At 40.7% G+C, this 15725-nt stretch overlaps 1 long non-coding RNA gene across 1 annotated transcript; it reads right to left on the reverse strand.

Annotated features, from left to right (window-relative positions):
• Positions 1–1275: 1275 nt before the first annotated feature.
• LOC132125049 (uncharacterized) lies at positions 1276–2333 on the reverse strand. The gene is made up of 3 exons (XR_009426842.1): positions 1758–2333; positions 1583–1693; positions 1276–1517 (listed from the first exon to the last, which is right to left on the reverse strand). It is a non-coding gene; the product is annotated as an uncharacterized LOC132125049 (long non-coding RNA).
• Between the last annotated feature and the right edge of the window lie 13392 nt (positions 2334–15725).

Below are 15725 nucleotides of genomic sequence, written 5' to 3' on the forward strand. Positions count from 1 at the left end.
TGTGTGTGTTCACTGCTCTGTGTGTGTGCATTTCGGATGGGTTAAATGCAGAGCACAAATTCTGAGTATGGGTCACCATACTTGGCCGAATGTCACTTCACTTTCACTTTCACTTTCACAAGTGATGGTGAAAAAAGGGTGACATGTAAGTTTACCTCTATGATTTGTTTTAATTTTTTGTCCTGATAAATTACTATCTCTGTCACTTTAAGGCTTTTTGAACAAGATTAATTTTTTATGTAGGCTTATTTTATTTAACTGCATATGATGTATTATTTTCTTTGATAATATTGAGAATTTAACGGGTTGTGTGTTCTTATAGATACTGATGGACGGATTGTATTATTGGACTGTCCAGAAAGAAATTTGTTGTCAGGTACTTTTAGGTTTTTTATTTAATTTTTTTGCCAAATTATGTATACTTGAATATTTGTCTTGTAGGATGAAGATGATGATGACGATGAAGAGACCACATCTGCTGTGACAGAAGTGGACAATGCTGGTAGATCCACTGAGGTATGATGCATACCATTATGATGTATGGCCCCTTCTTGCATTAGAGTCATTGTCCTTTCATAGTACATACCTAGGGATTTGCCCACTGATGAGGGTCCTTCAGCCTCAGCACACAATCTTAGCAGGGTAAGAACTTGTGTCCATATTTGAATTTTATTGTCTGACCAAACAATCTCATTTATTACATTTTTCCACCTTAGTTGCCAGCAAAGGAGCTGTATAAGGTCCATCTTCAAAAACAAATAAGAAAAAGTGACATGGAGATGGACCTTATACAGCTTCAAATGGAAGAGAAAAGGCTCCTCATTAAAAAAACAGCACTTGAAATAGAATTACTTGAGAATCGCCTTAAGGTGAGAACTTGTCTGAATATTAATCTGTTGCATGTTAAAAGTGGTCTGTCTGTGTCTGTCTCTATCTATCTATCTATCTATCTATCTATCTATCTATCTATCTATCTATCTATCTATCTATCTATCTATCTATCTATCTATCTATCTATCTATCTATCTATCTATCGTGTAAAGCAATATAAAAAAAAAAAAACATTTTAATGAATTGTACTTTTATTGTTTTTCAGGAAATGAAGAAATAAACTGCCTGGCAGACCAGTGCAAAAAAAACCTAATAAAAGTAATTTTGACAAATCCTGTCTCTCAAAAGTCTTCCGTCTCTGTTGGCCTCTAAAATCTGTCGGTGTTCCTCTGGGCCATCTTCCTCAATACAAGGAGGGTGGCTCTCTCCTCTTATAGTGGCAATATTGTGAAGCACAACATAAGCCACAATAATGTCTCATGCCCTCTCTGGACTAACCCGGAGCCCACGCAGACACTGAAACCGAGATTTGAGGATCCCTACAGTCATCTCCACCTTGGCCCGTGTTCGGCTGTGAGCCAGGTTAAACCATGTCTGTGGTCCAGGCTTAGGTTCAGGGTAGGGTGTCATTAAATAGGGCAGACAAGGGTATCCTCTGTCCCCCAGCAAGTAACCATTGTACTGTCCTGTAATGATTGAAGTGTACAACACAAATATAGAAAAAACAAAAATTGTATAAAGCAAATCATACCCTGCTGAAATGTCTGGCATAATGATGACTCGCGGAAAATTCTGGCATCATGCACAGATCCTGGCCATTTTGCTCGACATTGGTGATGATTTGGGTTGCCTCACATATTACCTATAGTTAGTGGAAAAAGTAATGACTTTGATGATTTTAAGAAGGGAAAAAATTAAGTTGTTACCTGCACATTGATACTATGAATAGATTTCCTATTAACATAGTCTCCCTCATTTATTGATGGAGCTTTAATAGGAATGTGAGTGCCATCAATGCACCCAATTACATTTGGAAACCCTGAAACAGAAAGTTATGGAAGTATGAAGTGTGTGCATAATGAATACATGTATAAATATTAATAATATGACTAAATATTAAATATGCGTCATATATTTTACTACAAAGGACAAACCTGCCACTCTGTGGAATTCGTCTTTAATAACAAGCAGAGGTTTATGGCCAGGGAACTGTACAAACGTGGGTAACAACTGTTTAAGTGCCAGACACACTGTACGAACGGCTCTACACACAGTTGCCTTTCCCACATGCTCTGAATCGCCCACACTGTACAAAAAATGGCCAGACGCAAAAAACCTAAGTGCTATGCACAGAATGTTTTCTGTGCTAAGCGCAGAGCCGCGGTTTGTCACATTTGCGATATGCGGTTTTAAAAGACGTGTTAAATAAACTAATGAATCTTTTGAAAAACGATAACGCTCATTTAAATATTCATTAGGGTATGCAAACACATCAATACGCGGTCTTAGTTATAACCCTCTCCCGACGAAAAAAACCTCGTATAATTTGTGCTTCTACGTCCACAGGATCCTCGTCAAAAGGGCACGCCATGCTCACCAACCTTCTGAAACGAAGTTACACTGAAACATAACTGCTCTCGAGCAGGTTATCTTCAGAGAGTCAGTTGCTATGGTTACATACATACCCAGAAAGTTACCTCTGTTTTTGGAACCGAACGTTGAGGTTATCCACGAACTTACCCTTAAACATACCCAGGTATGTCACATAACCTGCTTTCTGGAATACCCCCCTGGTTTCTCACCACTGCAGACTATTCTTAGACTAACCCTGTGTTGATTTACTTTCAAGTCCCGCATCTCTACAATTCACAATATAGACCATAACGCATAAAATCGCATTAATGGGAACAGCTCTTTAAAAAAGTAACTAAAAAGTTACTTTTAACAGTAATGCATTACTTTTTGGTGTAAATAATCAACAAAGTAATTGAGTTACTTTTTGAATTAAGTAACTGTAACTAGTTACTATTTCTTAGTAACTAGCACAACACTGGTGTTGTCATAACGTTCACCTTGGAGATTGAAAATGTTTCTTTTTTTGAGACCCCAGGAGCCCAAATTCAGACCCAGCACAATAAAACCCACAGAAGAGGTGGGAGTTCAAAAGAGGAATCTTTATATTACCAAACTGCAGGGAGAGGAAGAGTAGATATAAGTCATGATCTGCAAGATTAACCACAATCTGATGTGATCCGACCACCTCAGAGAAAACCAGTGTTGTTCTTCTTCTTCTTCTTGTTTAATGGCGATTAACTCCAAAGGAGCATTATCGCCACCTACTGTGTTGGATGGCAAATTAACCTTGGGTGATAAGTCTGAGGTTTAAAACTATTTCCTCTTCCTTCTTTCACAAATGGACCATTAACTATGTTTCCTTGTTGAACCCTACTCTATCATCCCACATACATCATCATCATTATTTATCATACCTGCAATAGAGGTTTCATTGAGCTTCATCCGGCGCTGCGTGTTCAGCTCCTCCGTCCACACTCAGCCCCCATGGCAGGTTCAACATTTCAAGTATATCATATTCTAAATCACAAACCTGAATCATATATAAACGTAATTAGTGCTCTATATATCGGTCTATCCATTAAACCTTTTCCTAAAATATCCTCATTCTTCATTCTATCCTCTCCATTCTTCAGATGACTGAACAATACATCCCGGAAAATATTATACTTACTACAAATAAATAATACATGACATACATTTTCAGATACACCACACACATCACATAATCCATTTTCATGTAACCCCATTATTGCCAGTGTTGAGTTTAACCCTGTATGTCCCAATCTTAACCTAGACAGCAATACTTCTTCTTTTCTATTTCTTCCCTGACAATGTATCTTCCCTACTGTCTGTGTGATACTATAACACCATCTCCCTGTGCTACTACGGTCCCATCTAATTTGCCACTTATTCATTAACTTTCTCTTTAAAATCGATTTTGCCCCCTTTTTCCCCATAGGTACTTTAACATCCACCTCCCTCTTGTCTAGTGCTTTTTTGCTAGTTTATCAGCAACTTCATTACCAGATACCCCAATGTGTGCTGGTACCCAACAGAAATACACCACTATTCCAGCCTCTTTCAGTCTGTATAGTGATAAATATACTTCCATTAATAAATCATCTCTGTCTGATCTTGCATGTACTATACTAATTAAAGCTGAAAAAGAATCTGAACATATTACCACTTTATTTGGTCTGACTTGTTCGACCCACTGTAGTCCTATTATTATAGCTGTTAACTCTGCAGTGTACACAGACATCTCATCAGTCAACCTCAAACTAATCTGTTTTTTAAATTGTGGAATATATAATCCAACCTTTTGACTGATAGGTTCCTTAGAACCATCTGTAAATATTTGTAATACTGAATAAAATGTGTTATTCATTTCCAATGTACTCTTCTTTGGGCTTGTCTAGTAAACTCAAATCTACAAGCGGTTCAGGGACTTTCCATGGTGGAGTATCAGTAAGTGGTATACTGGGACAGAAGATCTTATTGTCCATGCAACATTCCTTAGCCCATACTCTGCTCTTCCATCCAAAACTGTGTCCTCCATCAAATGAGTATTCCCAGCACTCCTCCAATACTTTGCGAGTAAGGTGATTATTTGCTGATTGCTGAAGATTTACCCAGTATGTAATTGCCAGTTTTTCCCTTCTAATATCTAGAGGCATCTCTCCCATTTCTACTCCAATTGCATCTACAGGGGATGTTTTAACTGCTCCACAACATATTCTTAGTGCGTTGGATTGAATTATATCTAATTTTTTCTGTAAAGACTTGAATGCCGAACCATATACAATACATCCATAATCAAAGCAAGAACGAATCAGTGCTTGATACATGCACAACAATGCACTACGACTAGCTCCCCAATTGTGACTAGCAACCGTACGCATGCAATTTAAGATCATTTTACACTTTGACTCAATTTTACTGATATGACATTTCCATGTTAATTTTCCATCAAACCATAATCCAAGATATTTAAAAATAGGTACTCTTTCCAATATTTGATCATACAACTTCAGTTCTAAATGTTCATTCCTCTTGTTTTTTGTGAATAACATATATTGTGTTTTTGAGACTGAAAACTTTAGACCCCAATCCAATGACCATTCTTCTACTTGTTTAATTGACTCCTGAATGCCTTTAACCACATTTTTTATATTACGGCCTCTCTTCCATAATGCTCCGTCATCTGCATAAAGAGCCAATCCTATTCCTGGTTTATTAACTTTATCAAAAACATCATTGAATTAAACAATAATGGGCTAATTGCACTACCCTGTGGAGTTCCATTTAAAATGTTATAAGGAGCTGATATTTCTTCCCCAATTTTCACCTGAAAAGTGCGTTCAAATAAAAAATCTAAAACCCAATTATAAAGTTTGCCACCTATTCCAATTTTATTCAGTTTAATTAGCAAACTTTCCCTCCACAAAGTGTCATAAGCCTTTTCAATGTCAAAGAAGACTGCAATCATGTACTCTTTCATTACAAAAGCTTTTTTAACTTCATTTTCAAACAATACTAAAGCATCTGCTGTAGACCTACTTTTCCTAAAACCACTTTGGAATGTTGATAACAATTCCCTTTTCTCCAAAATGTAATTCATTCGCCTCACAATCATTTTTTCCATTACTTTACATAGTGTAGAGGTAAGAGCGATGGGTCTATAACTACTAGATTTTGTTATATCTTTACCAGGCTTAGCTAGAGGGAGCACAATTGCCTTTTTCCATTGTTTAGGAAGGAGACCCTCATTCCATATATAATTATATGAGTCCAATGGTGCTTCTAATGCTTTTGGTGATAATTTCTTTAAGATTCTATAACTTATCATATCTCTTCCTGGTGTGGTACTCTTTGAGTTATTGATTGCTGTATTTAATTCAAAATAACTAAACTCATCATCCAAAATATTATTAAAATCTTGCTTTTTCTTGCAAGAATCTCCATAGATATTCTTAATTTGTTGTCGTCTTGTTAAAAATGTATCATCTAAATTTTCAATGCTATGAGCTTTAGCAAATGCTTGAGCCAACATAATAGCCTTATCTTTATCTGTGATAGCTACATTCCCATTTTCCTCCATTACAGGTATTTTTTTAAAGCTGTCAATTCCATTCATCTTTTTAATCATATGCCAGACTGCATTTATTTCGGTTTCTCTCCCTATTGTATCACAAAAATTTTGCCATGCTGTCCTTTTTGTACTTTTAATAATCTTTTTAACATAAGCCCTTTTTCTTTGATAATCTATGACTGCTTCTGGGGTGAGTGTTGAAAACCAGTGTTGAGCTGCTGCAAGAGCTTTAGAAGCACAGCAGCTGTGGTCAAAGAGTTCTCGTGTGTTCTGATTGGTGGATGATGATGATGAGTGGATAAAGACTAGAGCAATCAAATAGTGAGAGAGTGATCTGCTCACCTGGTTATGTTCGTGGATGTTTCGACGTGGAAAGCAGTTCGGAATGGAAATATTGATATTTTATTTAACAACATACTTTTCGTACCTTAATTTCAGTAAATGTAATGAAATTAGAGAACTAAGCCAATAGTAGCACTGGCGGTATCATTTGATTTGGATGGGAACATCGGATTGTGAATCATTTGAGTCAGTTCGGGAGTTCAGAGCGTGATTCATTTGAGTCAGTTTGGGAATTCAAAGTGGGTTTGCAAATCATTTGAGTCAGTTCGGGAGTTGGGAGCGTGAATCATTTGAATCAGTTCGGGGTTCGCGAATCATTTGAGTCAGTTCGAGAGTTCAAAGCGGGTTCGCGAATCATTTGAATCAGTTCGAGAGTTCGGAGCGGGTTCGCGAGTCATTTGAGTCAGTTCGAGAGTTCGCGAATCATTTGAGTCATTTCGGGAATTTAAATTGGGTTCGCGAATCATTTGAGTCATTTCGGGAGTTCGTAGCGGGTTCGCGAATCATTTGAGTCAGTTCGATAGTTCGTAGTGGGTTCGCGAATCATTTGAGTCAGTTCGGGAGTTCAAAGCGGGTTCGCAAATCATTTGAGTCATTTCGGGAGATCGTAGCGGGTTCACGAATCACTTGAGTCATTTCGGGAGTTCGTAGCGGGTTCGTGAATCATTTGAGTCAGTTCGGGAGTTCGGAGCGGCTTCGCGGATCATTTGAATCAGTTCGAGAGTTCGTAGCGGGTTCGCGAATCATTTGAGTCAGTTCGAGAGTTCTTAGCGGGTTTGCGAATCATTTGAATCAGTTTGAGAGTTCTTAGCGGGTTCGCGAATCATTTGAATCAGTTCGAGAGTTCTTAGCGGGTTCGCGAATCATTTGAATCAGTTCGAGAGTTCGTAGCGCGGTTCGCGAATCATTTGAATCAGTTCGAGAGTTCTTAGCGGGTTCGCGAATCATTTGAATCAGTTCGAGAGTTCGTAGCGCGGTTCGCGAATCATTTGAATCAGTTCGAGAGTTCGTAGCGGGTTCGCGAATCATTTGAGTCAGTTCGAGAGTTCTTAGCGGGTTCGCGAATCATTTGAATCAGTTCGAGAATTCGTAGCGCGGTTCGCGAATCATTTGAATCAGTTCGAGAGTTCGTAGCGGGTTCGCGAATCATTTGAGTCAGTTCGGGAGTTCTTAGCGGGTTTGCGAATCATTTGAATCAGTTCGAGAGTTCTTAGCGGGTTCGCGAATCATTTGAATCAGTTCGAGAGTTCGTAGCGCGGTTCGCGAATCATTTGAATCAGTTCGAGAGTTCTTAGCGGGTTCGCGAATCATTTGAATCAGTTCGAGAGTTCGTAGCGCGGTTCGCGAATCATTTGAATCAGTTCGAGAGTTCGTAGCGGGTTCGCGAATCATTTGAGTCAGTTCGGGAGTTCAAAGTGGGTTCACGAATCATTTGAGTCAGTTCGGGAGTTTAAAGTGGGTTCGCGAATCATTTGAGTCATTTCGGGGGTTCGTAGCGGGTTCGCGAATCATTTGAGTCAGTTCGGGAGTTCAAAGCGGGTTCGCGAATCATTTGAGTCAGTTCTGGAGTTCAAAGTGGGTTCGCGAATCATTTGAGTTAGTTCGGGAGTTCAAAGTGGGTTCGCGAATCATTTGAGTCATTTCGGGGTTCGTAGCGGGTTCGCGAATCATTTGAGTCAGTTCGAGAGTTCAAAGTGGGTTCGCGAATCATTTGAGTCATTTCGGGGGTTCGTGGCGGGTTCGCGAATCATTTGAATCAGTTCGATAGTTCGCGAATCATTTGAGTCATTTCGGGAATTCGGAGCGGACATTAGTCACATCAACACTTACCTGTCTACATAACTATATAACTTCCTGGAAAGTTCAGCTTCAAGCCTTCTCAAACACTACTGAACCTGCTATTTGTGCTCTTCAGGAGCACTGCTTAATTAAAGACAGGGCTGTTGGATCAGTGTTGAATTTGACAGAACTGATCACCCCGATTATTATAATTAAGGGGTGATTCATGGCTTCAGTTCATGTAGTTCTTTACCTCCACAGCATATATTAAAATTGTGGAATGTACACCCAGCCATGGCTTACCTCACATATTACATTTCATATTTTATTTAGAAGCACCATTAAAATGCTTTCAGTATCTATTGAGAATGGTTACAAAGACACTCTTTTTTAGATATTTAACTCTACAAGGTAGAAACCTCAGGAGGAAACAGACTACACAAATGTTCATCTGAACAGATGTTATGCAGCTTCACAACATTAATGACACTTCATTTCTTCTTTCCCAGTTTTAAACCTGAATCCAGGTCAATATAGCATTTCAATAATGTAAGGTGATGACACTAAACACCTGCTCATCATATTACTGCACAAGACCCAGAACTGACCGTGAGAGTTTACACTTCAGATATGTTCAACCTCAATTGGTCTGCGCAGCAGCGCTTAAAGTATGACAAAGTAGCGTGAGAGAAAGTATATGAAGCTGTCTTATTGCTCTCATGGTACCGTGATGTCATACTTCGATCGGTCTGCACAGCACTGCTTCAAGTCTAACACACCTATTATCTCTTCTAGGGAAAGATTAAGTCAATTTGCTTTTAAATAATAAACTTGAGATATATTCAATACAAATATTAAAAACATTTTAACAACTGAATGGACAAAGGTAGGCCAGACCATGCTACAAATCAGGGAAACTGTTAGGCAAGACTAAATTATTTGAGTTTGATATCGTGTAGAGATTATGTTGTGAATGGCATCTCTCTCCAGAACAGAAATCCATAATATTGGCAGTAGGCAGGTTGCAGACACTGGTGATGGACTGTGATGAGACACAGGTGTGGGACAGATCGTGACCAGGGCTGAATCTGGGTGTCTTAGGAGATCACAGGCTGGTCTGTCCTAAGCTATTGGGTGAAGAAAAGAAACAGTAAGAGCATTTTATGTAACAATCTTCACAAAAAGAGCATCACATCATATAAAACACATTATTCTTTAGCTTGGGTTAAACTAATTAATTTTACTTTGCTGGATCAGCAGCTATGCTAATGATGTCTCTATTTGTTTCTCTGTTTCTGCTGGGATCTTCATCCCGTGGTAACTAGGATTTACACAAGCTCCAGTCTGGATCCAGAACACCTGAGAAGAGATGATGCTGACCCTCAGAGGACCCCAGATGATGCTGACCCTGAATCAACAACACAACTAACAATTATTGCTACAAGTGTGACTGCATCATAGAATAATTGCTGCTAATAATGTTCATCGTCTGGCTGACTACGTCTTGTATTAATTTTTCTAAAAATCCTGTCATACGTGCACAAACTGACAGTCACCACTTATAAGCTACAACTAAATATTGTAGAAACTTGATTTTCTGTAAAGTTGCTTTGTAATGATTTGTATCGTAAAAAGCGCTATACAAATAAACAATTTTAATCTCAAAACAAAGTTCATATTTTTCTGTCATTTGTCTTTTGATGAATGAAAACACATTGTACCATAGTAGCTAAAAATGTATCAGAAATGACTCTGCTTTGCTCTTTGCTTGTTGTTTTTTGGTTCTTTCTCCTTCTATCCCTATTTTTACAGTACTGTACCCTGCATCTCATAAACTTGTCCTTGGTCTCTGTGATATTGTAATTATTGTTCTTTGAACCTGCGACCATTCAAAATCTATAGATCAGTCAGTACTGTTCACAAATGGAAAGCACAATGTTCAGGGCCAAACAATTTGTTTATTGTACAGTATACAGCCTACAATGTACTGTAATATAAAATCAAAAATCAAAGGAGTAAACATGTGACGATCAATGTGCTTCTCGTCTTTGGGCTGGGTCAGGCCAGAGCACTTCATTGATGTCACAAGTAATATTGTCCCTCCTGAGGCAACGGGGGAAGAAGTCTCTTGTGTGCCGTATCCAGCCCTGACATGATTCCTCACCTATATCACCACAGGCTAAATCCATGGCTTGCAGCAGATTTACTCTTGTGTAGGGTTGTCTATCATAAACCTTCCATCTCCAAGACGAGAAAAACTCCTCAATCGGATTCAGCAAAGGCGAGTATGGAGGGAGGAGCAGGTTCATAAACTGCCCATTGATGTTAAACCATTCCCTTACCTGAGCAGCTCGCTGAAAACTGACATTGTCCCACACTATCACATTGGTGGGAATGGGATTCTCATTTAGCTCTTGAACCTGCTGCTCAAATAAATTATCTCTTAGATTTGCAATAAATCTTAGAAGAAGCTGGGTATTATATGACCCGAGTGTGACATGGTGATGCAGAGCACTATGGTTGCTGACAGATTCGACAAACATTTTGATGGTGGTTTTAGCCACAGAACTATAATAGAACTCAAATTATTGAAAATGAAACCAACACATCATTTAGTTTCAAATAAATACAGTCTTCTATTTTAGCAACACAAGGTTGTGTCTTGTTACAGATTTCTTTAAGAACATTTTGCAGTAGTTTTCATTGTCAAAAGTGATGCAGAAGTCACGCTATTGACTTTCAAGAATCAATTTTTAAAACCTTTCAAAGAGTCTCCAGTGTTACTGCCCCCTAGAGGAAGATGTTTTGAGTCAGTTTGACATTCAAAATATTTTAATAAATTCATTTATTCAGTTTTCCATCTCAACTTCAAAGGCTGTGTCTTAAACGATCACTTTCATGCAGGTTTTACTCTCATTTGTGATTCAGGATACATGCTATTGAACTAAATTCAGATCTGTTAATAAATTCATGTAAAATGCTTGCAGTGTTCTTTCTCAAATCTAAAGGGTGTGTCTTGTTACTGGTTTCTAGAAGAACATTTTGATGGTGGTTTTAGCCACAGAACTATAATGGAACTCATATTATTGAAAATGAAACCAACATATAATTTAGTTTCAAATAAATAGTCTTCTATCTCAGCTACAAAGGCTGTGTCTTGTTACAGATTTAATAAATGATATTTTGCAGCAGTTTTCATTGTCAAAAGCGACGGAGAAGTCACGCTATTGACTTTCAAGAATCGCTTGTGCAGCCTTCCATTGAGTCTCCAGTGTTACTGCCCCCTAGAGGAAGATACTGCAGCTGTTCTGAACCAGTGTGACACTCAAAGTTATACATTATTTTAAAATCAATAAAGTCTTCTATTTCAACTTCAAAAGGTGTGTTTTGTTTCTGATTCGCGTAAGAAAATCTGTAACAAGCCACAGACTTTGAAGCTAAAATAGAAGATTGTATTTATTTGAAACTAAATGATGTATTGGTTTAATTTTCAATAATATGAGTTCTATTATAGTTCTGTGGCTAAAACCACCATCAAAATGTTCTTCTGGAAACCAGTAACAAGACACACCCTTTGAAGTTGAGATGGAATACTGTATGTTTTAAAGATGAGTGTTAATGGGTTCTGTTGGGGTTTGCCCCACTGAAACTGGTGGATTATATTATTGACCGCTGCAGAACTCTGGTCAGGGAGTCGGAGTCATCAGATAGAGTTTAACTGTTTATTGCACAAGAGTGACCATATACACATAATAGTGTACTTGAGGTAGTCTCTGAAACAAATAATATAACAGAAATAAATATTCACAGTCTAAAATTATTCAACAACTTAAGAGATTGCAAACCCAAATATAAACATATCTGTAAAGTGCACTGATGCATGAAATATAAATCGAGAAATATATTAGTATGAGTCTGTAATAAACTGCATAATAAATTGACAAACACCAAAATGTGGATTATAGAAATTGGACTGTCTCAGTAATACAGGCAGTAATAAATGACAACCAGTGAAAGATATTATCCACGGAGAAATTCACTTCAAAGTAATAACTAGTAGGCTAAACATGAACAATACGAGCCGCGCTGCTAGCGGGATAATCCGCTCGTTAAGCAGTATCAAATTACACTCAGACAGATCGCTAAACATCAACCACACCACAAACATGGTCTAAATTAGCGCAGTTGGGATACAGTATGACAATCTGTTATTCACAACATACAGAAAGGAGAACTTACTTTGTCATAAACTTTCTCTTGCACATAAACACTGCACATGAATGCGTGCACGCGATATGACCGCTCAACTGGAGTAGCTTAGTGAATAGCCAATTACGCTGAGTCCGTATGTGCTGAGAACGCTGCACTACGTTATTTGCTTACAAGGCAACTTAAAATATCACACACGCAACCAACTTAATATTTAAAGCGACAGAATTCACAACAGCCGCCCCCACATTTGAGTAGCAAATGGGTAATCAAGGGAATTCTCTAAATGTCTTTGGGGTTACCTTCTAGAGCAGGCAACTGTATCAAGCGAGCAACTGGTCTAATGTAAGCTTTACCGTCAATGACAACTTCAACAGTTCGCACACATCCATCACTGCTAGGCAATGTCTTCCGAACTCTACCTATGGGCCACTGAGCTCTTGGGAGTTGCGGATCCACAATCAGTACAACAGAGTCGACCTCCAGGTTTTCTGACGCTTTATGCCACTTCTGCCTGGTCTGAAGCGTAGGCAAGTAGTTTCTGGTGAACTGTATCCAGAATTGGTCCGCCATGTTTTGACAGTGACGCCACCTCCGCCGCCCCATGTCTCCTGGAGCATACGCCACCTGAGGGAGAGATGCATCCCGCCGCCCCATAAGGAGAAGGTTAGGAGTAATTGGATCGATGTCGGCGACATCTGTTGAGGCGTATCCCAGAGGTTTTGAATTGAGAATCCCCTCCACTTCCACTAGGATTGTGGACAGAACATCCTCTGTGACTGCTTGGTTACCAACGGCTACCTGAAGAGCATTTTTTATAGAGCGGACCTCGCGCTCCCATATTCCGCCAAAATGTGGAGCGCTGGGCGGGTTAAGCTTGAACTCAATTTGGTGGTCTGCAAGACGGATTTGGAGTTCTGACTCCATGCTTAAGAAGGCTTCCCGTAGCTCTCTTTCTGCCCCGCGGAAGTTGGTGCCACAATCTGAGCGAATCTCGCGGGGTTGACCTCTTCTGGCTATGAGCCGGCGGAGTGCAAGGAGGAAGGCATCAACATCCATCGAATTAAGAAGCTCGATGTGAGCTGCCCTTGTTGTGAGACATTTGAAGATCAGGCCCCAGCGTTTCTCATTCCGCCTTCCTATTTTGACCAGGTATGGGCCAAAGCAGTCAACACCCGTTGAATAAAAGGGTGGACAGAGCAGACGGAGGCGTTCTGGTGGCAAATCTGCCATTTGAGGTACCTTTGGCTGCACTCTCCAGCGCTGACAGGACTGACAATGGAGTTGATGGTGCTTGATAGCCTGACGTCCTCTGAGAATCCAGTACTGCCTCCGTACCTCAGCGTAGACTCTCTCAGCTCCCGGATGTAACAGACGCTCATCAAATTCTTGAATAAGGAGCTTTGTTACTGCGTGTCTTGGGTCCAATACAATGGGATGGATTTGTTCTGGGTCTGAGTTTGCCAGCCTTCTTAGACGCCCCCCAACTCGTATCATGTTGGTCAGGGGGTCCCACTCTGGAGCGAGGTTAACTAATCGACTGTGCACAGGAATCAATTTCTGTGCTCTAAGGGCAGCTACCTCTTCCGGGAAGCTCTGAGCTTGACATTCCCTCAGCAGGACAGCTTCCGCCTCCCTGTTAGTCATTATTACACTATTCGATGCGGCTGCCCCTTGACAGGCTCGCAGAGTTGCCCCCACTAACTCTCGCCAGGTCTTGAATTGCGTAACATCGGGGAGGTTGGACTCTGTTACAACTGCCATTACGGAGTAGCAGGTTAGGCCTTTCAATTCGGAAACTACTTCTGACTGTGCAACTTCAGGTCTTTTAGGCCAGTGCTCTGGGTTCTGTTTCAAGAATGGAGGCCCTTGACTCCATCGACTGGGCTCGGCCAAACTTTGGAGGGTTTTACCTCTCGTAATGTCATCAGCTGGGTTATCCTGCGTATTAACATATCTCCATGAGCTGTGGTCTGTTAATTCTTGGATCTCGGTGACTCGTGTCCCAACGAACACCTTGTACCGGCAGGAGTCTGACTGAATCCACTCTAGCACAGTCATGGAGTCCGTCCACAGAATTGTCTCACTAATGGAGAGTGTCAGCTCATCCCTCACCAGTTTGGCCAGCTGAGCTCCAGCCAAGGCAGCGCAAAGCTCCAGGCGAGGTATAGACTGCTGCCTCTTAGGAGCAACCCGTGATCTGGCCATTATGAAGGAAACATGAATGTCACCACTGGTTTGAACAGCCAAATATGCCACTGCCCCGTATGCTCTTTCAGAGGCGTCGCAGAACACATGAAGGGATCTGTGCTGTTCTGCTGCAGTTGTAGAGGCTGGTGTGTAACAGCGAGGAATGGAAACTGCACTGAGTTGTTTTAGCTCGCTTTCCCAGTCGGTCCAGGCGGCCTGAAGGTTTGGTGGTAGATCTGGGTCATCCCAGTCTCTCTTTTTAGCCCATAACTGTTGGATGATCACCTTTGCTCTGGTGGTAAAGGGTAGTATGAACCCCAGTGGATCATATTGGGAAGCCAACACCTGGTAAGCAGCTCTCATAGTCAGTTCTGCATGCTCAATGAGCCGATAATGGTAGCCGAGGGTATCAGCTGCGCAATTCCACCTGAGGCCTAATGTGGGCTCCATAAGGTCAACACGGTTTTGCACTAACCACTGCTCTGTGGCTGATGACTGGGCTTCCGTCGGAAGATGAGCTACCACCGTTGGATGACTGCTAGCCCACTGTCTTAGGTCGAACCCTCCTTCTGCTAACATGCTGCGTAACTGATCCACAGTTTGCTTGGCTGCTGAGACAGTAGGGAAGCTTGTCAGGCAGTTATCCACATAGAAGCTTTGGTGGACTAGCTGTTGTAGCCCTGGATATTTGGCTTCAGAATTGCAAGTATGGTGTTGCAGAGCAAAGATTGCACAGCATGGACTGCTTGTCGTGCCGAATGGCAGAACCTGCCACTCATATACATCTGGAAGGTTTTCACTCTGCAAATCTCTCCAAATGAAACGGAGAAAGGGCCTGTCCTTCGACAACAGACGGACCTGATGGAACATGCCCTTGATATCTGAGCTTACTGCCACAGGATGCTGTCTGAATCTCAGGAGTACTCCTAACAGCGATGGTCCAAGTGTGGGACCTGGGAGGAGCTGATCATTCAAGGACTGACCATGGTATCTGAAAGAACAGTCGAACACCAGTCGTTGCTTATTGTTATGACTCACGAGATGATGGGGCAGGTACCATGCCTCTGTTTGTGTCGCTTCCGTTTGGTTGAGCTTGACTACGTAACCTGCCTCGATGAGTTTGGCAATCTCTCCTGAATAGATTGAGGCCTTGTCAGGGTCCTTCTGGAGTCTCCTTTCAGTGTTCCTCAGATTTGCAAGGACGGAT

The sequence above is a fragment of the Carassius carassius genome, chromosome 43 (assembly GCF_963082965.1).
Source record: "Carassius carassius chromosome 43, fCarCar2.1, whole genome shotgun sequence".
NCBI lineage: Eukaryota > Metazoa > Chordata > Actinopteri > Cypriniformes > Cyprinidae > Carassius > Carassius carassius.